The 27457-nt window shown below is 38.1% G+C and overlaps 1 long non-coding RNA gene across 1 annotated transcript in view; it reads right to left on the bottom strand.

The window, feature by feature from the left end:
• Window positions 1–27457, bottom strand: part of LOC141942864 (uncharacterized) — a 153710-nt gene that overhangs the window by 108608 nt on the left and 17645 nt on the right. The window contains exon 2 of the long non-coding RNA XR_012628761.1: window positions 16265–16369. This is a non-coding gene — a long non-coding RNA (uncharacterized LOC141942864). The remainder of the gene's footprint in view (window positions 1–16264; window positions 16370–27457) is intronic.

The raw sequence follows: 27457 nt of genomic DNA, 5'->3' as shown, positions 1-27457 counted from the left end.
TGAAAATCTACAGAGCTCTATTCCATACCATCAGGATTTCAACTTTGTGACTTTCTATTTAATAAAGAAAAAAAATTATGCTTGAAGTAAATGATCAGTTGGAATGATGCATAATCTTTCAGGGGCCTCTACAAATGTGATGGAGACTTGCTAAAGGTCTGCTATTAAAACAGAAAGTTCAGCGCCACCGAAATGGCCAAGAAAGGCAAAAGGATGTCACAGTGGTAGCAAGATTACTGGTGTTCTATAAATTTCCAAATATTTTAATTATTTTTGAGACCACAATTTGACAGAGTACTCAAGCAGATATCTGCTACTAAGCCCACAACATAAGTGACACCTGCTTTGGCACCTTGCTGTCTGTACGAGCTTCACTGGGCAGAACATCCTTGGCAGTTACCGGTATAACTTAATCACAAGTTTCCAGTCTGTCTCATGTGTTCATACGCTGGTCTCATTTCACAGGAACAGCTCTTTGCTGCATTAGGCCAACTGGGCAGTAAATGCTCCAACTATCCTTTGGCAGCTGCCTTCACAACCACCACCATGACTTATTTCCAGCAGTTCCAAGCATCTGCCGTTTCTAACCAGAAGTAAAAGCCAGTCTGTTTCTGCATCTCAGCCATATCAGGCAGAAGAAGAAAATGTCTGCTTCTTCATTTATTATTAATTACTCATTGTAATTTTAATAAGGTGCTTTAGATGAGGGCTGAAAATTTTACACTTTGTAGTTTTTCTGCTAGTCTGCAGGAGTAGGGACTGCACTGAGATTTACTTCAACTCGTAACATGTTTAAAACCAGAAAATTTAATTTCTGTTACGTATTTATTATAATCAGCACTAAACCACCTTCACTAGAAACAGTGATGACATAATTACAATGTAATATATTGAGCGTATCTGAGTTTCTTTGAGTTCTGTATTCAGCCATAAACTTAGGCCACTGCACGCCTCTAGGTCTAAGAGTTCTAATTCTAAAAATAGATTCTTCACATTTTTTCCTGTATTGCAGCAAATTTACAATCCAGTTAAAAGCTGTTTATAGAAGAGGGATGAAGAAAAGAAATTGCTCCATCTCCATGCATTCTTCTTGCTTGGCCAGAAAGCAAACAATTCTGCTTTGCTCATTGATTACCAAAATAGTTTCTTGATGACTTGTTAATTTGATAGGTCAAGCAATTTATTAGGTGTTTCCTGTGTTTCCAGCTACAGTCTGCATTGCAAGGAAACAAGTAGTGTCTGTGGCATGGAAGATGAGTCTGTGTCTGATGAGAGCCATCTGTACCAAACTCCCATTTTTCATAAGTGCTGTCATTTTACAGATGTATGACCCTCTTCTCCTGGTTACAGAGGAGGGGGGGGCTGGGGGAAGATAATGTACAGGGTTCAGTAGAGAAACCCTTGTAGGCAGAAACACAAATCATGTCATGCAAACCAGAACAGGCTACAGGAACATCACATCTCTTTGCAGAAGACAATAACAGATAGGACAGAGAAAGATGGAGTCTAAGATGATTAGGAAAACAGGAATGGTTAATGGATAACAGCAACACGGCGCCAAGCAGTTCATTCCATGTCATAAAGATATGAGGCAACACAAACAGAGAGCAGGTAAAAGGTCTTTGAAATTCATCCAATCAATGCAGATGCAGATTTGTGTTCCCAGTACATTTGACAGAGAATAATACAGGCTGTGGAAAAATTAATGATTTCAAATTAAGTCTTTTGTTTTCTTAGCATCTCTTATTCTCAGTGTGCAGTATATCATCTCCAATTTGAAATTACTTTTTTGATTTTGTTATTTTTTTAAAAACAGCTCCTCTCTGCAAATTCTAAGCACTTTCTTTTGCCTTCAAACCCAGAGTTAACATGTATCTTAGGAACATCATTTCTCTTTTACATCAGACCAGTAAGCTTGAAACAGTCTGAAACACATGGGAGTAATTCCACCCCACTCCTCACCTCCTGTGGAGGTCCCTACTGTACTACTATTGCTGCAGAATTTGACTGGCTCCCATTGCACAGTGAAGGCATAGAGGGATCACTGCTGCTAAGCCCCTGACCAAGAAGGTACTCAAAACTCTATTGTATACATATATGGGGGAAACTGGGATTTTATACTTCCTCTGAAGATTTAGAGTTAGTAGGGAAGACATCTCTGATTCTACTCTTCTTCATTTAAGGCACCTATTTTTATTTTCTGTTTCAGTAGAAAATTACTCACAAACTCTCAAATTTTGATTGGCAATTTGTGGCAACCCAGTTTTGCAGTGCTCAGCACACATGTCACAAAGCACTGATCCTGGAAGACCACTGAGAAGTTAATTTGTGATGATATAACTGTTCAGACATCAAGGGTTCAGTGTGTTTATACATGAAAAGTGCTTGGGACCAGGCTATGGCTGACTTAACTTGGGTGTTCAAAGGCACTAAAAATTCCCTGAAGTCCTCACTGTTCAGGAAGCTTGGAGTCCTGGCATGCACAGATTTGCAAGTACATTGTGGATCTTGTACAACCATCAGGTTCTCAGCAGAAAGCGACGAGAAATGAAGTAAGCACATGACAGCATCTTTTGAATCAGCCAGTATTTGTCTGAGAATCCAGTTAAAGAACTTGTGCTCTTTCTTTTCACATAAACACTCTTCGTAAGACAGGCAGTAGTGTGTAGTTGCTGTAAAGTGACCATCAGTAAGTGGGCATAAGTAACCACAACCTACTAGTATGGATAACTTTTCAAATCTAAATGACAGAAAATACAGGAAGGTAGCCAACAGGCACTGCAGTAATGTGCTTATTTTTCACTAAATCATTTACTTTGGTTGCAAGTGTTTATCCTTACTCAGGCAAAGATTTCACTTACTTCAGTGGAAATTCTGACTGTACAAGGAATGCAGAATTTTTTTCCTCCTGTAAACAGAGGTTCTCTGGAATTGCAGCCTGCACATAATAAACCTCTGAAACAATTCAGACCCATCATTCTAATTCACTGTGAACAGAGCTTCAGTATATCTCAGTTAACAATAAACATAGGCTCTCCTCCCAGTCCCACTGAAATCTATGGCAAAACTCCCAGCAACTTCAATAGGAGCTGCAGCAGACCCTGGGGCTTTCAAAGACCAGACATGTGATGGTTTAGCCTCCTGCCTACTCTAACTACAGGTCAAACCTTTGGTTTTGTAAAATACAAAAGAGAAAAAGAATGTATTTTCTGCCTGGTTGATGGAAGAAAATGTAAACCAGCACTAACAGGCATTTATAATAAAAAGTGCTACATGGAGAGCAAGAACCTCATATCACTCAAAATCAATTTTATATACTCATCCTATAATAAAATTCAGTCAATATAATGCTTTCCCACAGGTTCCAAATCACTAAATGACAGTTAAGTAGCATCATTTGCCCCAATCAATTACACATAAAAGCTAATTGGAGCAAAATAAGTTACATCTACCCTATTATAAAATAGAGATTGTTAATTATTGCAGAGTTCAGACTAGAATTAAACAGAAAATGATGTGGTTTGCTAGATAACAAAGTTAGGAAAACATACAACTAAATCTCTGTATGCCATGATTACATCACATTTGATAACACTGTCCAAGATGCTGCTGTTTATTCTTTAGATAAATGTCCTAATCAATAGATACATGAAGACAAAATAAGAGTAATTGACAGAGGTGTATTTGCCTCCCTATTGGTACAAATCTATTGAAAGCAAATAGAATTCTCATCAGCAAAAACTACTTTGAGTCTAATTTGCAGTTTTTCTTCTGATTTATAGCTTTTAGAAACATAATGTCAGGGATATGGCAAATATTCAAGCATTTGCTTAGCTAAAAGATAAAGGGCTATAAAGCCAACTGAGATATGACACAGAAAACGAGGTTTAGCATAGTATACTCAAAACTGCAGGTCACCTTTCTTCAAGACATGTAGGAAAGAAGTAACATGTCCTCCATTGCACAAGGGTTTATGGAGAGTCTCTTAAATGCCTGGTTCTTCACAAGATTTTTTCTCATTGACAGCAGATAGAGCGAATTCTAAAAGCTAACACTTTTATGCCATTATTTCATTCAAAAAAATTGTATTAATAAAGGCTTATAAGGGAGATTTTCACACCGGAATCAGCATCAAGCTTTCATTGCGCTAGGACCTATACAAATACATAGGCTTGCTGTGAACTGGCAGTACAGAAACAACCAAATGCTTTTGATTCTCAGGGCATTTTTAAATGTATTTCCCCAGGCAGCAATACCACTCCAGTTCAGTTTACCTCTACCTCTAACACTTGTTGCAACTGTCTGATGAATCTGCTGTAACCCAGACCAGGAAAATTATCTAGGTTTAGAAAAAACAAAACACTCCCAACTAAATCTTCCTCTCCCCTCATCTCACCTAAAAAAGTCTGAGGATTTAAAACATAATCAGGATCATTTCAGTGGCCTGGTTTATAGCTTGGCTCTCCAGACAGTTACCTCAGCACAGCCGAGGAGGGCACAAACTGTGATGTGGGATTATGAAGCTAGAGTAAAGAAGGACAGAGAACTTTTCATAGTGGCTTTGCCACTATCAAGCCCATGAAAATAAACTACAACCTAAGTCTGCTTTTTTGCTTTGACAAACTACGTACTAAGCAGAAATAAACATGTAAAGAAAAGCTCGGCTCTGCTTAAGTCAGGGAGTTACTCATCACTTCAGTGAAGATTTCACCTTTTACATCTAACAGAATTTGTCTTTTTCAGCGAAGGCAGCTGAGGGTGATGGTATGCGTATTTTCTATCAGCTATGAGTGCAGGGCTTTCCCTGTCCCTAAAGAAAACAGCTTCTGAAGATCAGACCCAAACATTCATTTTCTGTTCAGTATTCCTGGAATGCTCTCCTGTTTTCTTCGGCTTCTTAACTATTTGCACCTCCCAGTATCCTATCTGTAAAGTGGGTGTTAAAATATCTATCTCACATGGCATCAATGACAATACTTATGCTGAGCTTTGATAGACTAGAATGAAAGTTAGTACAGTATAAATGCCTGGTTCTGTTCCTACTGTTCAGAAAAGCCTTACAAAGCTAATATTTTGCATTAGGGATCTTTCTGATGGACAAGGAATGAAACTAGTGAATGGAACTACTGGTGTCACATCAAAAGAGACCCTCTATTCACCCCATCTTCCTTATTTATTTTTTGGCATTATCTTTTTCCTTCCTATCTTTCCAAGGCCCAAGGCATCAAAATTTACATTTTCTTTGCATTCTATCCTTAAGAAGGAAAGGAGGGAGGGAGTAGGAGGGGAAAGTAACAGAGATAAAAGGAACAAACAGCTCTAGATATCAAGCAGTGTAACCAATTCCTTGAAGTTGGTCTGTGCTTTTGAATATTTTATAATTTATAAACTGGAAACACATTATGCTTTGATTTTCAAACAGCAGCTGAAGTCACATCCCTGTTCTAAACATTCTAAGGGATAAGGAAACTGGTGGAGATAAAAAAATATTCACTTGTTATTTTCAGATGGTCCTGGTAGTGTTCCAAATTTCTATGGTAGGTGGTATGGAAGGGATTTGGGAGGTGGTGGAGAGAGAGGATGAAAGACATTTGGAAGGATGCTTGAAAACAGTTTTCAATTCTGTAAAAATGGGTCTAGATTCTTCCCTTAATCACTAGAATAACACCATTACCTGCTGCTTTTTAAAGGCTTTACAGTTTTAATAGTGATATTAAGCACAAGAGCTGCTGTTAGGTATGCAAAATCATAAGACAATGGTTTTCTGTATTTCTTCAAAACTGCCATTTTTTGAAGTCTTACTGTGTTTAAGGGCCATATCTAATTCATTTGTGACGAGAGTGTGATCTGACTTGCCTTAATGCTCTGTAGTGCTCAAGGTAAGCTTTGTATTACAGTCCAAAATTCATTGCATTCAGTGAAGAAAGACAGCAAAGGAAACAATACACCACTGGAAGCAGGCCAATAACACATCCATCTGAATGAGAAACTCAGCCATATATTAAGAGGGCCAGTGCCTACAAAGATGATAAGCCTCTCTATCTGCGAGCACACCAGAACAGAAGCACTGAGCATGGCTTTACATCCAAGATGTGAAATAGTCCTGTCCCAACTTTCAGCCAGAGCGGCAGTGTAAGAGACAGGCAGTACAGGGATACTGTACAGCTTCAGCCCTTGAATTCTACAATGATAAGGCAGACTCCCAGGATTAACAGCCCTGTCAAGGGTAACTCTCTGAAGTGCTTATTTGTTTAGAAGAACCACCTCATTCATCATTAATGAGTGATAGAAATGGAAGCCCTCTGACACAATATCTGAAGTCTACCTGGATGTATGTTTTCTTGGTATCATAGAAAGTAGAGATAAAACCTTGCTATCTGGTTTTGAAAACAGTATTAAAATGAAATACATTACTTGTGTTTATAATGTCTGCCTTCTAAGATGTTTATTTTATTGCTTTTCATAGAAATATTGCAAGCCAACTTTAAAGTATGTACTTTCCATGATGAGCAGAAGTATACCTATAGGAACACAATTTTAAGTACAGCAATACAATTTAATCTTAAATTAACCTACCCTTTGAGAGAGACAGTTTTTATTTTTACTTTCTCTGAATTTTAAATAGATGTTTCTGATAATAAGTAATGACACTTGTGCGGTAAAACCACAAAATTGATTTTTTGTTAAGCTTCATTTACATAAAAAGTGAATTCAACTAAAAATTTGTAATATGAAAAGCCTGAACTACTCATCTAAAGATTTTTATTACGTAAAGATATCCCATGAATGATCCTATACTGCAAAATCAGAACATGTTTCTTTAGTGCCTTGGATTCCTCAAATCTGTGGTTTTATTCACAGCCCATCTTTCCTCTATATCTTACTTAAAATTATGGTGGGGAGAAAGGGTCTAATAAACAACATATTTTAACAATTGTCAATGTCTTGTAAATACTTTTCTTGAAGGCCAGAAGACTAAAATGAGGATGGTAAGAAATGACAGAGACTAAAGAATATAAAACAATACAAGAAGTTCCGGGAAGCAATCCCTCACTCTGTTGGTGGTCTTGTAGATACTGGACCTAACTGAATGTTAGGAATTAAAGATATCTTGTTCTGTCATTTTGACAATGTGTGTAGTGAAGCAAAATAGGGAAGCTCTTCTTTTACCAATATATACTCCATTAAAATACATACATAACTTTTCCAATTCAGAAAAACTGTAAGGGCAAGAATAAGATTTCAACAGAGTTGTGGTAGGAAATGGTAATTTTGTTTTGTTATCAGTCCCATCTTTCATAGCCTGTTACCCTCTGCTAAATGCATTGGGAAAAGAAAAAGAATCAGTACAAACAAACGAAAATCCCTCATATTCAGTGTTTCATTAATTTTCTCTTTTTTTTTTTTCCAGATGAACAAACACATATAGGCAAAATTATTTTAAATGACTGTATGGGGTGTTAGCACAATCCTAATCCATATAGGAGCTGTCTGGCAATGGAGAATTTAACATACTTCAGTAAGAGTAAAGAATTATGCAGAATCGCTGCCTTCCACACAGTAATGGTGTGATTAGAAATACTAAATCCTGTCAATAATTTGTCATCAGAGTTGATGCTGGCACTGTTTTTCAAATTAGTAAGTGGTATACGCATGACATGATGTCTGTCACTGTGCATTTGAAATCATCATAGATTTCTGCTGTTTCTGATTTTGTGGGGTTTTTAAAAACATCTGATTACCCCTGACTATTGAAGAACTGCTCCCTTAGAAAGTGCTAATTAAGATACTGAAGAGTCTCATCTAATATTTATACTTCTGGTGTTGCACTAGATCATTTTGCAGTGCATGAACAGCGTCATGAAGAAGGAATTAGAAGCAGTATAGCTTTGAGCCTCAGATAATCCTTCACTGATTAGTGAGATTCGCATCATCACCTATTCTGAATGCACTCCTCTCAGGATGTTGATAAAGCCCTTCAGTATCACAATATGGACTTCCAAGCACAGCTACAGCTTTTCTACCCAATCAAAGTGAAACCCTCAGTTCACCTGGTTAAGCTAGCTAATCCTAAATCGGCTTTTAGATTGTCACTTAACAACTCCGAGGCACTCCAGAAGGATCCCACACAAATCCTGTGGTAAATGAGGCCTAGGCTGAGTGAAAATGAACAAACAAAAAGCTTTAAAAATGGACAGCAAATTCTTTAAGGCATATTTTTATTTCTTCAGAGTGAGAATTAAGACAACAGGAGTTGGACAGTTCTGTTAAATTTGTCTCAAAATGATGATGTATGCCTGCTTAGATTTCAAATGATGACATACGACTACATATTAAACTGCAAGCTAATGTAAATAATGTGCAGAGGGTTTGGTGCTGTGTAATTTTTGAATGACTAAAAATTACAGGTTTTAATGAAAAATTTGAAAAGTTTTGTTAGTTCGTACACATTTGTTGGCTTTAAAAATGTCTGAACAATCTGAATTTATTGATGAACTCCTCAACAGTGTGTCACTGTCTTCTGATGAAATTTTTAGCAGAAGTTACATTCCTATGTTAATGGCTGTACCTTGCAGGAAACTGTATGCTGTCATCTAATCTCTAGGGCTACACACTACACAAACAGTACTGAAAACCCTTCTTGTTTTCAGAAGGAAATCATGTCCATGTAGGCAGGGACCAAATGTAGGCTGGCAGCAGTGTGGCTGTAGCTGCTGACTGGCAAGCAGAATGCAAGATAATTCTTGCATCTGTTACTAGAGATGGACAATAGGTCCTGCCCAAGTAGGTTTGCATTTAGGCTTCTTAGATTTCATAGGTTGTACTGTAAAATTATTCAATTGAATACACTGCAGTTTGAAATCTCATACTGCAATTTGTATTGTACTTGGGTAATAATACAGGAAATATGCTCTGAAATTATTTCAGAATTAAGTGACAGCTGGAAATTGAACTTGTAACACAAAATTACTCAAGGTTTAAAAATTTTCCTTTTGCAGTGAAATGAGGGAGCAAGATTCCCAGCACTACCTGACAAGTGAAGGCACTCAGAGCAAAAGCTGTGAGTGGCAGAGGATAAAGGTCTTGCCATCTGAAGCAGATCACTCAAGTACCAATGCCAGATTAAACAGAAAAAACACACAGAGATCTAAGTTTATTATCTTTCATACTGAATTGTTTAGAAATAATAAATAGAATACACAAACCCTATACCACGGTAGTTTATTTTGTCTTGTGGGAAGTTTTAACAGTTTCTGGGATTAAACGGCTTTCCCCTTCTGTGAAGGGTCTGATGTAAACTCTTGTACTGAGGCTTAAAGTCTTAAGGTTGTTAGAAGTTTCCATCAGTCAGTCTGTATGTCAATGGATAAAAAGTTGGTTGCTGATCTGACCTGTTCATCGCTCTCTGGAAAGATGCCATCAAACTACAGACGCATTTGGCAATGCTGGGGGAGGAGAGGGGAATGAGAGAATAGGGTTATTCAGTGAGAAAAGTGAGATGCTCTATGCATTAATGCCAGGACATTGAGACAAAGCCTTAGAAAACTCCAAACTGATTTTGCACATGCATATGCTCATTTAGTAATTGAAGCCTCCACTTTACAAAATGCTAAGAATTACATACATTTGCCTGTTTAACAGAGGAGAAAAGAGCTAATTCTTATTTCTGAGACAGCCTAAAACAGCCTTTGCTGTTTAACCTGCTTTCAGTTACACATTAGTTCACTGCAGAACAGACCAGCAAAATGTCTAAGAAAACTGCAGTAGATAAAAATCACTGTTAAGTTAAAGTTATCTAATTTCCGTTCACATGGATGAGAAAAGTAGTTACAGCACTTTTCAAATTTCTTTTGAAATAATTTTTAAATCAATCTCCTAGAATTTCTGAAAGCTGCAAAACCCTCTCACTTAAATCCAGCATAGTTTTTTTCTGTTAACGTGTTATGCATTTATTTCCACTGATGCAGTAACAATCTTTTATGCTGAGATTGCTTCTCTAATTGCTTAATCATTTTTGCTGCTTTTAGTTGCTTTTTCAGAAGCAACAAATCATCTGATTTGCAGGTGTCATATCAAAATCTCTTTAATGAGATTCATCATTTTCTACCACCTCACAAATTTAAGTTGTATTTCTGTTTCTCACTCTTTAGATCCAGATGTATCCATCTCTAAATTTATACATGCAAATATTAGAACAATCCAAGACGAAATCCTGAAACACAGTATTTAAGCAACACCCTTTTTTTTTTTCAGCAATGTGATTCTTGCCTCAGAAAGAAGTGAGTAGGAAGGGATTGGCAGTTTGTCTGCACTTTGGGAAAATAGGTTTCCTGCCTCTAGTGTTTCCCTTAATCCAGCAGAGAGTATCTGTGGCAAGGATTTAACCTATAAATTGAAGGGAAATCTTCGTATTCTCAAGCATGAGAAACAGTGCCTATATTACAGGCCAGACTCTGAGATTAGGTTTTACTGCCCAGACATTAAGGTATGTGCAGGTAGTTTAATGATCCACAGAACACAAGCTGTTCTTTGCATACCAGCCCTGCTCTGCAAATTTACAGGGACCTGAAAGCACTGCTAATTTACATGTTTTAAAACACTGGGACCATATTTAGAGGAACCTGAAAGCACTTCTAATTTACATATTTAAAAATATGGCAACTGTATCTAGAAAAGAATAAAACAAAAAATAATGGTATATGTTCTGAAGAAAAGGCAGCTTAGCTTAATTAAGGGAAAAGCAGCAGACTCTAGAGGTATTTTCACTGTGGCCACATATCTTGAGGGATGAATTAATAGGCCTAACAAAGGTTTAATGAATGGGATCCACTCACCTAACTTAAGATGTCCACACTGGAGATTGGAGTCCCAGCAGATTACCTATTTCCTCCTTATGGTCCATAAAGAGTTATAGACAATTTTCATGTGTTATTCATCTGATGTATCTCAACAGGTATTTCAGACTGAGATGTCCTGCACTGCACTTTCCTCTAAGCATACAGACTGCCAGCAGCAACCAGTTTAGATGTAGATACCTGAATATGTCCAGATGAGTCCAGATGTCTTCCAGACTAGAATGGACAGCAAGTCTAAAGAGAAATAAGTTTTTTGTTGAGGTTTGTAAAAGTACCCTTCCACTCTGTATAGGAAGCTATAGTAGCTTCTATACTATATGGTCTGCTTTGTAGGCTATGGAAATCATAGCTCATTCACTTCCAAGTAAAGTGAGAGACTGCCTAATACATGTATTTTTGAAAATGGCATTTAGAAATCAGCTATACATATCTGGCATATGGCAGGCATGTCACATGCCAGAAGTTGATGATGAAGGTGCTCAGGTCAGGGGTGCGTCTTGTCGCACCCTGTTTGTAGTTGACCAAAACAAGCTAATAAAAGTTAACTAGGTTAATTTTTATAGCTCTTTCTATTAGCTGAATGCAGAGTTTATCATTCAGGAGAAAGGTAGTATCATGATAGATGGAAACCAAACATTAAGCACAGACAGCACAAACAGAAGCCAAGCATAGGTCACTGGACAATCAAATCAGGCAACAACAATGGTTTAGGAGTGACTGGGGGCATAGTTCAACACACAGGACAAACCCATTGGTTTGCAGAAAGTAGAATATTCTTTTGAATTTTACTGATTAATCTTTTTGCAGAAGGAAGAGTTGAGGAGTCTTTTGAAACCTGTCAACAATTCATTCCTCTTGTCACATTTTCTAGAGAGAGGTGGAGAACTCCTATCACAAACCTTTGTGGTAGGTCACTCCGTGATAATCAGTATCTGATGGGATGGAATAATCATGTTACACAATGGCGTAGGGTTATAAAAGCCCCAAAGAATCTAGTACAGACAGAAAAGGTCAATAGACAAAGAAGAACACAACAGCTGAAAAACTAGGCTCAAGCCATGTCACTGAAAATGGTTATAAACCAATGCATGCTTATGTCAAATAAGATAGATGTTCTTGGCCTTGATTTCTTGGAAGATTTCCCTATATGTCAGTATTGAACCAAGCACTTTGGAATAGAGTTAGGAATTTATATCCTGGGGATGCCATCTTTTAGACAAAATAAAATCAATGTCCCAACTAGTCAGAATTTTTTACTGCTTGTTCCAAAATGAAGTGCTTTTATCTCTGGTCTTCAACAGATCCCAGACCCTGTCATAACTTAGTTCTCACTGCAGTTTCACTTGGATCTTCATATCTACATTACAGTCCAGTTACTTTGTGTATCAAAAAGTGGTTACAAACTACCACTGCTCTTGTGGCACTGCACCACTGTTTAGTAACACTGAATATGCATAGAGTTGTATTTTGTAACACATTCACAAAGAAGGGTGCTGTAGGACACAGTTTGGCTACTAGAAGTATATTCTTCTAAAATGACCATTTACAAAGGATCTTCTGATCTCTTTAATCTGGTTTTAAATGTTTTATGTTTATGAACAGACCAAGTTTATGTAGCTAGCATGGATTCTTCAATGGAAAAAAGGGAAGAGTATTACCACTGTAATATACTAGTGAATGAAAATAAAACCCCAACAGGATCAGAACCTAAGACTGCTGATATAAGAGACAACCACACTTACTAAGTCTAAACAGACATTTGTAGGAATAAACTGAATGTACTGTCCTTTAACTTGTAAAGAAAAGAAAAGAATGGAACAGGTAAAAGAGAAAACTTACTGATGTTGATGCCAGCTATGTCAGACACATTTGACAGTTGCACACTGTCTAGTTGATGCATGCATTTGTGCATGCCTATGTCTGTTTATTGGCACTGCATATATTCCAGCTGTTTCAAGCAAAAGGTCGCTTAAAAGTCAAAGATATGCCTAGTGAGTATGGTAAAAAAATATGTATTTTTTTTTAATACTGTCCTATGGTTATCTAAATTGGAATGTACTATTAATTTAATTCCAAGATCCTAATTTATGGAAAACTTCAATTAAATCAAATTTAGTCCTGAATTTGTACTGAATCTAGAGCCATCTCCAGTCTATCAATAGTACAGAGATGTCAGAAATAAGACATTTCATGTTGGAGAGTTTTCACATAAACTGGATTCCAGTGATACTGGCTTGTCTGGAAACCTGCTTTAAAATATGTTTGAAAACATGGTAAGACAAAAACTCACTGGATAATGAAGCTGCAGTTTACTAAATCTGTGGCAAATTTTCCACCGACATCTTGTGATAACAAGTTTTTTCCTGTAATTGAATGAATCTTAGGCATTCAAAATCTGTGCAACTTTGGTCTCCTTGTATTTGCATTAAAAAGAAAATGTATCTGTAGCGTATATTGTGCAGTTTTCAGCTAAATAGACTTTTCAGCAAATACAGATGCACACATATATTAACAGACACTGTTTCTTTCTTGTCTCTCAAGCCTGCCCTGGATTGCAGCCTCCCCTGGACAATTCTACCACATGCAACTAGGAGTGGCTCACAGACCCAAACCTAGTTCTGTGTCCAGCTCCTTCCCTCCTGCTTCAGCATGCTCCTCATCTTGCCCCTAACAAAAATGCTATTAGCAAAAAGCAGGGAATTTTCACCTTAAAGTAATAAACCTAATTCTAACCATTCGAATAACACGCTAAGAGACACAAAACACCCTGATCAAACAAAAACCCAAACAAACACCAAACCAAAACAAAAAAGCACATGCCTTAGGATGGGCTTCTAGTCGTAGAAGGCCAAATTTGTTAGCTAAATGAGAAACCCCAAACTCCCAATTAAATCCATGGTTTGGAAATCTTACTACAGGTGCTGGATTTGTTGTTTTTATGAACTCAAATTATAGTTCTGAATCTTGCTACGTTAGTAATTGCAATATGAGGTTGTGCTGAGATGTTTTATAATCATCCTTTTCCAAACAATCTCATTACTAAGTTCAGCAAATCTTGGAAAAAGCAGAAAATCCAAACACATAGAACCAAAAATGAAGAGGGCGACAAAAGATCCCACCTGATTTTTCAAAATCTCATAAATAATTTGAGGTTTGTTGTGCTTCAAACCCATTCTTAATTTATTTTAACTATTCTGTTAATCTCTGTTTTTTCTAAGACATCAACCTCCCTAGTCATAATAAACAAGTGACCATACTGAACCAAAGAACTGTGAGAAGACCTGGAAAAGTAAATAAATAAACTTAAATAAGAGCAAAAATGTCCCACTGCAGGAATGCAGGATTCTATTTGTATCACTGGCATTCTGGAAGGCTGAAGTGTTTTATAGGCAGTACCATATGCTAGAGAATAGAAGACACTCATGGGCATTTTTATGAAAGCAGGGAATTTGCCTTTGGGAAGTTTTCATGTGTTTGTGGAAACTCACAAGCTTCCCATCATTTTCAGGCATCTGTGATTTTCTTTCTTTTTTTTTGGTAACATATGGAACTGTCACTTCAAAATATGCCCTTGCATCACTGTGAAATGTATATTTCATTTCTCTAATCCTCTACGGCAGCCAGAGAGAAAATATATTTAAAAACATACTGTATTTGTTGTGTAGTTAAAGGGATAGCTTGAGCTTCCTGTGTTGCAACTTCAAACTTGAAGCCTCCTCATCAATGAAAGAAAAATGGCTGGTAAGTGCTGCTTTTGGGCTATGAAAGTTACCATGTCTGGTGCTTAAAACCCAGATAACATCATAACTGAAAGAAAAAAGGAATAGTAAGTTTAATCTATCTAGGCTTTTGGATACAAATGTCAGTATCAAAAATCCAGGAAGAAGTGTGGAAAAAAAAAGAATCTGTTCTGAGATTTCAGAATATTTTATGGCGTACTCCATTGTGTTGTGTATAGGTTATACTTGAGAAATTTACAATATAATCATTCTGCAGAAAGGGTTTTGGATATGAAATATGAAGGATGAAAATGTTTCCAGGTGGAAAATATTACCGATGCCAATATGCATTACAACTGCTATGAAAATGTCCCACTTATCAACTAATATTTAAAAACAGTATTGCTTTGTAAAATGATCTTCTTTGGGTTCATTACAGAGATCTGAAGATCTCTACATTTTTAGTTTGCATAAAAAATAAAGAGAAACATCTTTCCCTCAATCTCAGCAAATTCCTAAGTCACAGAGAACCTGCTAGCATTATATATGTTATAAATATACATAAAATACAGGAATAATTCTTAGTACTTCAAAGTACCTCCAGCTCCTCCACAGTATTCAGATGAAATTACAGACTCATCACACTGTAAGCACACTTCTCAGCAAATACGCATATACTTTGAAAAAATTAGGGTTCTCCCATACTTCTTTTCCACTTCCAGGACACCACTTAGGGAGAAGCAGCTAAGCTATCCTAAAGTCTCAGACTGCAAATGTTATTTGGGTACTTCAGAGGACAGACACAGAAGTCGCCTTATTTTCCTTCTCACATGCTGCCTACCTACATCTTTACCAAGACAACATACAGTTCACCATTTACAACACAGCATGTTAAAAAAAGCTGGTCATTAAAAATAGACCCCAGAGACAACTTGCCAACTCATGACATTGTTTTACACACCAACATTGAAACATATTTGTCTATGTGAAACAAAAAAAGTACACTTGTTTTTACTGTGCTTATTCATTTGAACATTTCAAACTGGAACTCTGAATCACTCATGGTTAATGCTGTACAAAAAATTTCAGTGAAATAAATGGGCATAACGAGGTTGAGCATGTGTAGCATTACTTGCAGGTTCTTCTAAGTCACTAGTTCATAATGAATCATCTTCATTATACCCAGAGAAATGCTATTGCTAGCAGAGTTTTGAAAGTACCTACAAGGATTCATTTTTGCCATTCAGGCTCAACATGCATAGCTCAGTCTTTGAACACACTGGGATGTTTATATAGCTGCACACATAATACACTGAGACAAGGTAAATCCCCACTTTTCTTTCTTGTCTTTCAGGTATTTTCAGTGGTTTCTTTGTGTTTGTCATTCTATTTGAATTTTGCAACCCTAATTCTCAAAACCAGCTGAAGAGTAAACAGACTTTGTGATGTGAAAAAAAGAGGCAGATGAACAATAAACAGCAAATAATGCAAGTTTCTTTTGTATTTCTTCCATTAAACAAAATCAATTCAGAGTAAAAGCTTTTCTCAGAAAGAAGGAAATGTTAAGGAAAAAATGTGCAATGTGAAATAACTGGCTAAGAAGCAGCATTCGGTATCTTTGATACATACTCAAGACCCTTTTTCAGGATTTTCTGAGTGTTTTTTTTCCTCAACATCTGTGGGAATTACCTGGCTATTTTCAGTCAGCAGCTGCTGGAAAGGCATCCCAATGGTTTCCATCTCTGACACTGCAGTCCAGTCTGTGGAGTCTTGTCCAGCTTCTTCTGGGGCTCCCTGGAAATAAAAATTGTATCACTAAGTAAATCATGCACTTTCTTTTTGTTTCTCTCTAGATGGCAGCATTTGCCTTAAGGACTTCCCTCTAGATGAACATTTCTTATACAGGAGTAACAATAACGGCTCAAGAAAAATACTGTCAGGGACCAGAAATTCTTTGCCATTTGTTTTGGTTTGATTTTCTTACTTTTCACTGTTTCTTTTGCTGAGGTTTTTTTTTGGGAGCATGCATAACCCTTCACATCAATAACTGAAGTTGTTTTAGCACAAACAGTTAAAAGCTAAGTGCCCCAGTGCAATTGCGTGTATGAAATCAAAATATAGTTGGAGTTCAATTAACAGAATAACAACATGCACAGAGTAAGCAAAAGATGTTAAATTGACATGGATTAAAATTAATGAGTTGAAAACTTCCCCCCCCATTCCAAACACATCTGAGACAATGTTTAAAGTCTGCAAACAGTTGGGCTAGTTTTGCTTTCAATTTCTGAACTCTGTATATTTGGTATAATTCAGTATACTGAAAAATACTGTTCTCGCACATTCCTGGTTTCCATATAGACCCTTGGAAGAGGCAGATTTATAAAAGACTTATTTCTAAGGATGAACACACCTTCACATTTTAAAAGCAAACTTTGAATCATTTGGTGTTTGCCATTTGCTAAAACCCTGATCTCCTACTCCATATATTTAGGGGAGGATCTCGGTCCAGTTGCATAGCCTCATTGATTTACAGGAACTAAACAGAGATGTCTGACTGCAGGCAAGGAGACTTAATTAAGAGACATAATCTACATTGTTGGGGTGCATTAAACACAGCATAAGCAGCCAGTGAAAAGAGGTGATCATCCCACTGTATTCAGCATTGGTGTGGCTTCACCTTGAGTACTGTGTGTAGTTCTGGGCCCCACAATTTAAGAAGGATGTGAAGGTACTCGAATGCTCCAGAGGAGAGCAACAAAGCTGGTGAAAGGGCTGGAAGGAGTGTCCTGTGAGGAGCTGCTAAGGAATTTGGGCTTGTCTAGTTTGAGGAAAAGGAGGCAGAGGGGCGGCCTCATTGCTCTCTACAGCTTCCTGAAGAGGGGGAGTGGAGAGGGAAATGGTGATCTCTTCTCCCTGGGATCCAGTGACAGGTCATGTGGGAACGGGTCAAAGTTGAATAGGGGAGGTTTAGACTGGACATTAGGAATCTTTTCTTTACCAAGAGGGTGGTCAAACACCTGAACAGGCTTCCTAGAGAGGTAGTTGATGCCCATGCCAATCAGTGTTTAAGGGGCATTTGAACAATGCCCTTAATAACGTGCTTTAACTTTTGGTCAGCCCTGAATTGGTCAGGCAGTTGGACTAGATGATCATTGTAGATCCCTTCCAGCTGAAAATATTCTACTGCATTCAATTGTCAGGTAGACTACCATATTTATTCATTTCTTCATTTTTTTCATACTTCCTCTCCTCCTGTCCTCCTAGTTTACATTTGAATCTCAGTCCCCTGAAACTTCTTGACTATTAGTGTTTGACCTGGGCTGGCAGGCTGAGCCCATGGATCCTTGGCTGTCACATCCATGGAATTTCACTGGAGAAGATGGGCCTGCTTAAGTTCTGTATGCCAGTCTCAATTGGAATACGTCTTAAAAGGCTACAACTTTAAGGGGAGATGTTGGCATTTCACTACTTGTTAGTAACAACTGAGAAAAGGAAGAATATGTTACAATAAAAAACCCCTAAATATACAGTACAAATGGGCCAAGTGTTAACTCCTCTAGCAAAAAAATTTAAAGTAAAAGCATAAAAATTTAATGCTGTAGCAGTTTGATCCAGCCTCCCTATTTTATCTACTTATCTCAGTCCCGTCTGATGAATGCCTAGCCATTCAAGAATTTATTCTCCTCTCTCTCTCTGAAAAAAATTCTGTAATTGTTTTTAAAAATAGCGTTGTGGAGACTTGGTGGCCAAATGCCTATTGATCATGTGGAAAGATACATTCTTCTTCTGACTTCAAAGACCATAGTGCTGTCCAAGGAACTAAAACTGGCAGTGAGAATACCAGGGGAGAAATAGACAGGAGAAAGGACAGAAAGATTGTATCTCAGAGTGAGGAAAAGAAACAATCATCTTCAAACTCTTCACTTAAATTACAGCAAAGGTACAAAGCTACTGCAAGGTGCCAGACTTGTTGGAATAACTTTTGAAGGTAGTAAGAATTCTTTGAATAAATGGGTTATAAATCAACTTGACAAAACCATCTATAAAGTTACAAAAGCAGCAGTTCTTTCTTAAGTTGATAGGAACAGAGAGGTCATGTTTAATTTAATAAGCAATCCGTGGACGTTAAAACAAATGGCATACTCCAGATACATTTTCAAAGAGGGCGGAAAAAGTCATCATATTGAAATCAGATGCCATGTGCATCACACATCATTTCTTCCTGTACTGTACTCCTGCCCTGTCCTGTTTTTTCCAGCTTTAGAAAGCTGTTTCTGTTTCTTCTCCCTCAGTTGATATGATCCAGTTAAATCCAAGCTTTGGAGACACTTGCATGAAACATCAGTGATTACTTGGTTTCTCAGCATATAAATCTAACTACAAAACTTACTGTGTAGGACTTTGTTATGAGGTAACTTTTCCTATGCAACATTTTTGCCTCAGCTGTTATCTGCCCTGAGACCTGCATTAACATAATACTGTCAAAACTGATCTCCATATAACATATTAAGCAATTGTTTTCCCAGAACAACGTGATAAAGCAAAAGGATTAGACAGGGCCTTTCAGCTTTTCAGTAAGCAGCTTCAGTGTAAGTTCAAGTCCAAGCAGCTTTTAGCTTCTAAAAATCAAGGCCACAAATAGCTTCTGTTATATACGATCCCCTTAGAGATGAAGCTCTCTCTTTCGCTTGCCACTCTACCCAAAGCCTCCTCTGCTCCTCAGTACTTCGTCTGACACTTTAAACTGAGCAACAGCTCAACTCCTAGTCCCCCTTCTCTCCACCTCACCGGACGCCTGCAGCACAGATGATCCGCAGGAGTGAGCAGAAGGTATCTGTGCATCTGAGCAAAGGGCACAAGCAGACCATGAGGGCAGGCTGCAGTGGCAGTTAGTGACAGGCAGCCATCCTGATTCTTAGTGGCTGAATTAATCAGGACCAGGTCATATGATAAAATAAGTTAATCAGACTAAGCACTGTCTGATCCCATGCCTGCCCAATTTTGTCTGTGTTACCACCACTTCTCACACCATGGGAGGCAGAGGTGTGCTCTTGCCTTAACTATATTCTACTATTGCATTTCATTCCGTTCGTAACTAAGCGAATGTCCTGATTTACAGGTTTTGTCATGCCTCAGCCTTTGCCCAGTAAACCTCCTCAATCTGAGCTGAGAGTAATATTAGATTGTCTCACATTCATCTCCTAAGTTTATGACACCAAAAGGGAACCCCAAAAGTTGGAGGGAGGACAGAAGCTGCACAGGTTCTGCCTACTTCTGTGGGCTCAGCCAGGCATCAGGAGAGCTGCAGCACACGTACCTGCACAAAGCCCCATAAAACCTGGAGTCCTCTCTTCAGATGTTTAATTGCTGAAACCCTACCGTGGTATATTAGTAGGCAGTCAGAAAAGACTTTCAGCAGAAACTCTGTTAAAGGCTTTACTTAGTGAAGTTATTTTACTGCATGCACTGTTTGTGTGCTTATACCTTGCTTGCTTGCTAAGGAGAACGTTGCAATGTGGCATTTTGAATGGCTGTTACCTATTACTGGATGTAACTGTTGGTACACAACTTTAGGGCCTAATTTTCAATTTGGCATCAGTTTACTGTGCAGTGTCAAAGGGGCTATATATTGCACCTGAAGGAGTGCTATGTCAGCTAGTCAGAAGAATATTAGCCAAACTGATTCACACATACAATGCAGGTTATATTACTAAGCTATGAATTTCCTGAGCGACTTCACATGTAAGAAAGTTTTTTTTAAAGTCATTACAATCAGTTAGCTGTATCCATATCTTGCTTTACTAAATTGAATTTTTCAAAAAACTAAAAAGGGTGTTTTGCATAGCATCATAATTTTGCTTGCCAGTCCTTCCAAGAGCTTTAATTACTCATATTTATTGCAACACTGTGACAACTGTTATTATATAAATACACAATTACTTGTTCAACACTATCCTTACTGTTTACAGATACACAAAACAGATGATCTTTGCATGCAGCTGAACAATATATGCATATACATATAAAGAAAAGCATAAAGGAGAAAGTCCAAGTAATATTTTTGCTCTTACACCATGAAATAAAAGTGCTCCAGAATAAACCATCTATCCCCTGGAATGTTTGATACTGCACTAAAGCTGAAGACAGAGAAGAGAGTTCGCAAAGTAGCCACCTAATGAGCGATCTTAAAATCTGCATTTGTTTGTGCAGCTTGATACACAGGATTGCAGTTAGCAGACAAGGCTCTGCGTCACAGGCAGATGCGAGTTTAACACTCTGTGATCTTTACCAGATGGTCTGAACTGGCTCTGGTCTTGGACCTATGACAGTTTTGCCTCTTCACTTTCAGATGTCACCAGCCTCCACTAGCAATTAAAGGATTGTCTTTCTTTGCAAATGTATGGTTTTTAGATATTGTTTAGATGACTGACCTTGACAGAGCAAGAACTGATCCTACACCATTGTATTCCCGCTGGCTGAAATGGAACCACTGTGAATAGGTATATGTGAGATAGTTACTTGGCTCTCAGGTTGAAATATATTAAATGCATGTATCTTTTCATTTAGTTTAATTTTCTAGTTCAGGTCTTTTAAAACAATTACACTATGTCAAACTAAAAGAAAATTATATCAAATATTTGTGTTTTTTTTAAAAAAATAATATGGAAAAAGAAATTCCTTAGACTTAACAGAGTGCAAACATAGAGTTGGGTTGTTTCCTGTTTGATACTTTTCTTTACCAGTAACAAATACTTCTGACTTCTACTGTACATATCTATTAAAGTACTTATACACCACACTTATTTGTTCCTTAAGGCCAAAAAAGGTTTTCTTCTTCCCCCCTCTCTACTTTTCACTTAACAAAACAGGAAAAATAAAATGAATACATCAAGTAATTCTTGATTATTTTACAAAAAGATTACTGCTTTTCAGCAGCCCTCTTCCTTCTCCTCTAAAAAATTGTTTTCAATACAGGGAACTTAGTACAGCAAAAATTGGAATGTATGATTACGCAAAAACATGAGCTTACTAATAACTGTAGTGATCAAGTGATATTGAAATCACATAAGCAGAATAAGAAATTAGACAGATAAACAGTAGAGTCATGTCCCATATCCTTTGTGGAGACTTAATTATAGAGTACAAATATTAAGAAGGCAGAAGAGTCTGTTTATAAGACCCTGAAGTTTTAAAACAAATCTTGGGATTGTCTAGTATATGCCATAATAATTTCCATATTCTGAATCTCTTGAGTTTTTTAAAACTGCATTTTGATAGCTTGATCCAAGAGTTATTCAGAGTAAATTGAGAACTCTGAATCTTTGCAAAAGACTGTAGCAGCATTTCTGCCAGTAAAAATATAAGAACAAAGTACAGACCCCACTTGGCTCAATTCATCTTCCCCCCCCGCCCCTTTTCTTTTCTAAAGTGCTCCTTGCTCATCTTTGCCCTGGGACATTATGCAGCAGACCGATCGCTGGAGTTCACATGCTTTTTATCCATTAATAGCCTATGCCAGAAATACTTCAGCTCCTCGTGGAGCTAAGACACAAAGGTTGCCAAGAAAACGGGCTGGCTGTCTTTGTGCTCCCAATCCACCAGGTGGCTTAGCAGCTCACCTGAAGGCAACATCCGCACCTCTCTCTGGAAGGACATTGACCTTGCTCGGTAGCCTCCCATCTCTGGAAAGATAGGTTCTCGTCTCCACCGCATAGTGTTTCAGTATAGGTCCAGGTGGGCCATCCTGCTTCTAAATGAGCTTCCATGCATGCTATGGTATGGTTTTGCATAGCAGTCTGAAGAACCAATAAAACTGTAAAAGAATATACCACACCCCCACCCCAAATTGTTATACGCTGGTGGCTGTTTCCTGATGATGTTAAAGGAGAGGCCCAATACTCCATAAGGGAAGACAACTCCAATCCCTTTACCCATAAATATTAAGATAAATGGTCTTGCATTGTCCATATCCCAGCAGTCCCTTGGGCTTTGTGGGCCACAGAAGGAGTGACATGCTCCTTGTTGCCTAACACAAGCAAGTGATCCAGGAGGTCACTTTGGCAACTTGAGTTTTTTGCCCTGCTGTGGTTCTAGAGGTCTCCCTGACAAATAATCACTTCCCACGATCCATGGTGGCTTCAATCAATTGAGAAGAATGAGTTACTCTAGTAGTTAAAATGTACAGGATTTAATGGTAAACTGAAACCTCCTTCTATGAGTCATGGTCTGCTCATTGAGTTCCTATTTTAAGTTTCAGGGTTTTCATTAAAATATAAATGAATTTTACAGTTTCTTAGGCCATGCCCTTCTGCTGATCACATACCAAGCTGCCCAGGTAAGAAATTCCTTCAGGGGAGCTCTGAAGGAGCACAAAATGCAGATGGACATCTGAAGAGTGTGATTTGCTGGAGAAGGTCAGGAAAGTTTACGTTGACTTTAAATCTCCAAGTTAGTGATCTCTTAAAGTCCAGCAGTGTGGAAAAATTGAACTTTTAAAAAGATGAATTATTGGTCTTTTCCCACATAGAGCTGGTGACAGCAGGCTATTTTCCAGCGTAATTGTCCAGAAGATGAGGAGGCATTTCTAACTATGAGACACTAAATAGTTCAACAGAGAAGAGAAGCTCTGTGAGCTCTCTCTGCTCCTTTTGCCCTTTTCTGCACTGGTCTTCAGTCTCTTTTGTTTATCGCTTTCCTTGCATCCACATTTCTCTGCTACATGTTCCAGCAGGGGAGTGCAGACTTTCGGGTGCACTGAGACTCTCTACAGCAAATGCCTATTCACAAGGGGAAAATTCACCCTTGCCTTTAACTCAAATTGTTTTCATGATATATAGTCTAAAGCAGGCCTCTATAGGCATGGAAATTATTAAAACCCACTCTAGCAAGAGCATTATTATGGAACGTAAAAGCTATTGCTGCATCCTTTGACTGTTCTTCCTAGGCAAAAAAGGGGAAATATCGTGCCAATGTCTTGACAATTTCTGGATAGTTTTGAAATGCAAAAAAGGGAAACATAACAAAAGTCTGGGTCACTTCATAAAAACATGCTGGGGGATGAAAACCTAGGTTTTTATTTTCCCATCTGTGTCAAGCAGGAATGTTTTTCTACTTTTCCAGTCTTACCATATCTTCAGCATGTAGCGGTGAAGTTTGTGAGAGGCTTGTATGGCATAAGCTATACAAAGTCAGTGGTATGAATTGAATTTTTAAGCCAAAGATAAGATGGTGCCTGAGCAAGAAAATCGGATTTATACTAGGAGAGGGGTGAAATTAAGGTGAGAAAGGGCCAGTGTAGTAAAATAGCTCAAGGAATAACCAGAAAAAAAGGCTGTTTTTTCCATTATGTTTACAAAAGTCAAGGCAGTTCGCTGCAAGTAACTGAATACTTTCAGGCAGGTAGTTTTCTTTTACTGGGTCATACAACTTTCTGGATTTAGGGCCAAATTCTGCACCCACTTATATTCACACAAGCCCATCACTTTGCAGATGGAGGATATAATACAACTAGTCAGCTTGGCTTTACAGTTTGAGATAATAATTAATAAACATATTAAGCAACATTGTTTATAGCATCACTACAATTCTCATCACTAGAATTCTCAATTTGAGCATGGCAGCAAAAGGGTGTGCCCATTGAGTGGCAATCATTTTTTGTGATTTTCCCACATCATGCCCTCATGATGGGAAAGGACAAATTTAAGGAAGGAAACCAGTAGAGGAGTTAACTCAGACTAACCACTGTGATGCAAAGCTGTAGATGCAGGGGTTCTGGCTGGTGACTGCTCATGCTGGAAACTGCCCACAGAAAGCTGTAGCTCTTGCCTAGGCAACATGCCACATCTCATCTACATCTGAAGTCAGCCTGGTTCACTAATAGAGAAGTGACCTCTAAAGTACATCCTGGTGTTTTAGGCCTATCTCAATAAATCTCAGGAAAACAACACAGTAGGGGAAGTCTTTTCCTCTACAATGGACTTCTGATAAATGGATATGACCTAAAACTGAATTGTTTAAATTAGTGTCTTTAAATGGCCCCTTCATTGTTTCTCAGCAGCAGGTAAAAATGGGGATTTGTATTTCTCTTAACATCAACTATAGAGCAAAACAGCAAACTATAGCTAGTCTGTGACAGCTGGTTTCTGAAAGAAGCTGACTCTACACTGTGAAGTGTGGATGAATATTACTCCCCATCAAAGTCAACAGGAACTCAGGCAGACTGATTCAGTCTTCCTGATTCAGATTCATTTATTTTTGAGGTAGTGTGTGCTTCTTTGATTCTCTACTGTGTACAAGAACTCTGTTATCTTGCCTCTTTTCAGTATCTGCCTGTTTCAGCAGGTAGGAGGTGAGATGGAGTACTGCTAGCCCCATTTTAGCAGTAAGATACTCCAAGCAAAGCATTTCTGGGGTGTTTTTAGATGCCTTGGATATATCACTGCCCATGAAGTGCAATAATCCCTGAGAAATGTCTGAAGTCACTCACTGCTGTTCTGAAATGGGATACAGAATATACAGCAGGAAAGTATGGAAAAAAGGAAGGGAGAGTAAGAGAATGAGAGAGAATTTGCCACATTCTGCCAAGTTTCCATGAAAAACACAGTGATCACATGCTAAGTCCTGCAATGGCTGTCAACTGTAATGCTGTCAAGTAGTCATCTGCTGCTTGTAGAGCCACAGATAAGACTGGTTTAGAACATTTTAGGTACTTCCACTATATCCTATTAAGTGAGAATATCTCCACATTTCCTCATTATTACCATAAACTGCTGGAAAGAGAACCTCTGCTTTATGTATGATAAATGAGTAAATGCTTGATAGTCTGGAAAAACACTGCTTCTGGGAAATTGTCATTGTGGGAGTACCAACAGACAGGGTAAGATGACTGGTAAATATGGAAATGACCAGAATTAAACATCCAGTGTCCTGTCTAGATACTGGTTGCTGTTCTGATAACAAAGGATCTTCAGTCAGATAAATTTCATGCTCTTTACAAGATCTGCTGCCAAATCCACAATTTATGTGTGTACTAGACCAGACATTTCATTGCATATCAATGCTGATTGTTTAATCTAATACAACATATGGATTTCACATTTTCAATTTTTCAATTTTGTGCCTCAAAGCACCTGTGGGCAAAACAATTGGCAATTTGGCCTCACCTTGATTATTAGAGAGTTTTTAAAACCAGGAAGACGTCTTTGGTTACCCAGTTACACTGTCATGATATTAATAGAATAGTTACACAGAGACAGAGAGACAGGCAGTGAAATAGAAAAGAATAATAAACCCATTCTTGTTACTATCTTGTTGCATTTTAATCTGATAGTAGGCATGCCAAAATCATAACACATTTCCACCAACACCAGATTAGTAATGAAAATATTTCACATTCAATTCCCAAGATAGATGTGGCTATAGTAGGCTTTACAGACATCTAAATCAAATCAAATGCAGTTTCCTTCTACTTTAAATATTCAGCCTCTGAATTTTAGTTTTACAGTCTTTACTAACTCTAAGATCCAATGTATATGAAACAAAGCCTACTTCACCTTTGAACTCTGTGTTGAAATTGCTGTAAATGCTAATTAAAGAAGGTCGTGCCCGCTTATTAATTCCTGTATATAACAAGAAAGTTTATTTTATTTTTCTCTTTGGAAGTAGTGTTCATCAATGTAAATAAAAATGTATATAGCAATAATTTGTGAATACATTGCAATTTGCAGAGTAGAGATAGTTAACATGTATACTTCCAGCACATATCTTTCAAGAATAAACTAAATTACATAATGGCTACTGCATTTATGACTGCTTTTGTGTGTGTGTGTGACTGAAAAGTGGATTTTTCTTGTTGTTGGAACTCAGCATACAATTAGTGATATCTTTCTATTTTATATATATGAAAAAAAAATTATGTTTTTTCATGTGTGTGCATATGCACATATCTATCAATCGACCTATAACTATCCTCCTCTACAGTAAGACAAGTATGTGAAGGTGAAGGATGATCTGGATAAAACTTAGCTTTGAGCATTACACAGTATGTGTTCTATTACCTCTGTATCACAGACAACATCTTATCTTCCAGTCTGTTTGCTGACTATATCTGTTGCCATTTTGAATTTTCTTATAGCTACTATTCCTCTTTATGGAGTTCATCTATAATGTTAAATTCCTTCAGCTTCCTAATCAATAAGCTTGTGGGTCAGGATAAAATGGAAGGCAGGGACAGGAGATGTCATAGTGGGGAGCTGCTACAGGCCACACAACCAGGAAGACTGAGTGGATGAGGCCCTCTATAGACAGATAGGAGCAGCCCCACATGCATAAGCCCTGGTCCTCATGGGGGACTTCAACCACTTTGATATCTGTTGGTGGGACAACACAGCAGGGCATAAGCAATCCAGGAGGTTCCTGGAATACGTTGATGATACCTTCCTTCTCCAAGCGATAGAGGAGCAAACAAGGAGAGGACCTTGTTCTCACCAACAAGGAGAGGCTGGTGGGGAGTGTGAAGCTCAAGGACAGCCTTGGCTACAACGACCATGAAATGGTGGAGTTCAGGATCCTTAGGGCAGCAAGGAGGGCAAACAGCAAGCTTGCTACCCTGGACTTCAGGAGAGCAGCCTCTTGAGGGATCTGCTTGGCAGGGTAACATGGGATAAAGCCCTGGTGGGAAGAGGGACCCAAGAACGCTGGTTAATATTCAAGGATCACCTCCTCCAAGCTCAGGACTGATGTATCCTGACAAAGAGGGAGTCAGGTAGGAATGCCAGGAGGCCTGAATGGATGAACAAGAAGCTCCTGGACAAGCTCAAACATGAAAAGGAAGCCTACAGAGGGTAGAAGCAAGGACAGGTAGCCTGGGAGGAGTACAGAGAA

Source organism: Strix uralensis, chromosome 4, assembly GCF_047716275.1.
Source record: "Strix uralensis isolate ZFMK-TIS-50842 chromosome 4, bStrUra1, whole genome shotgun sequence".
NCBI lineage: Eukaryota > Metazoa > Chordata > Aves > Strigiformes > Strigidae > Strix > Strix uralensis.
Note: the sequence above shows the minus strand (reverse complement) of the source record. Positions and strands in the feature narration are given on the sequence as shown.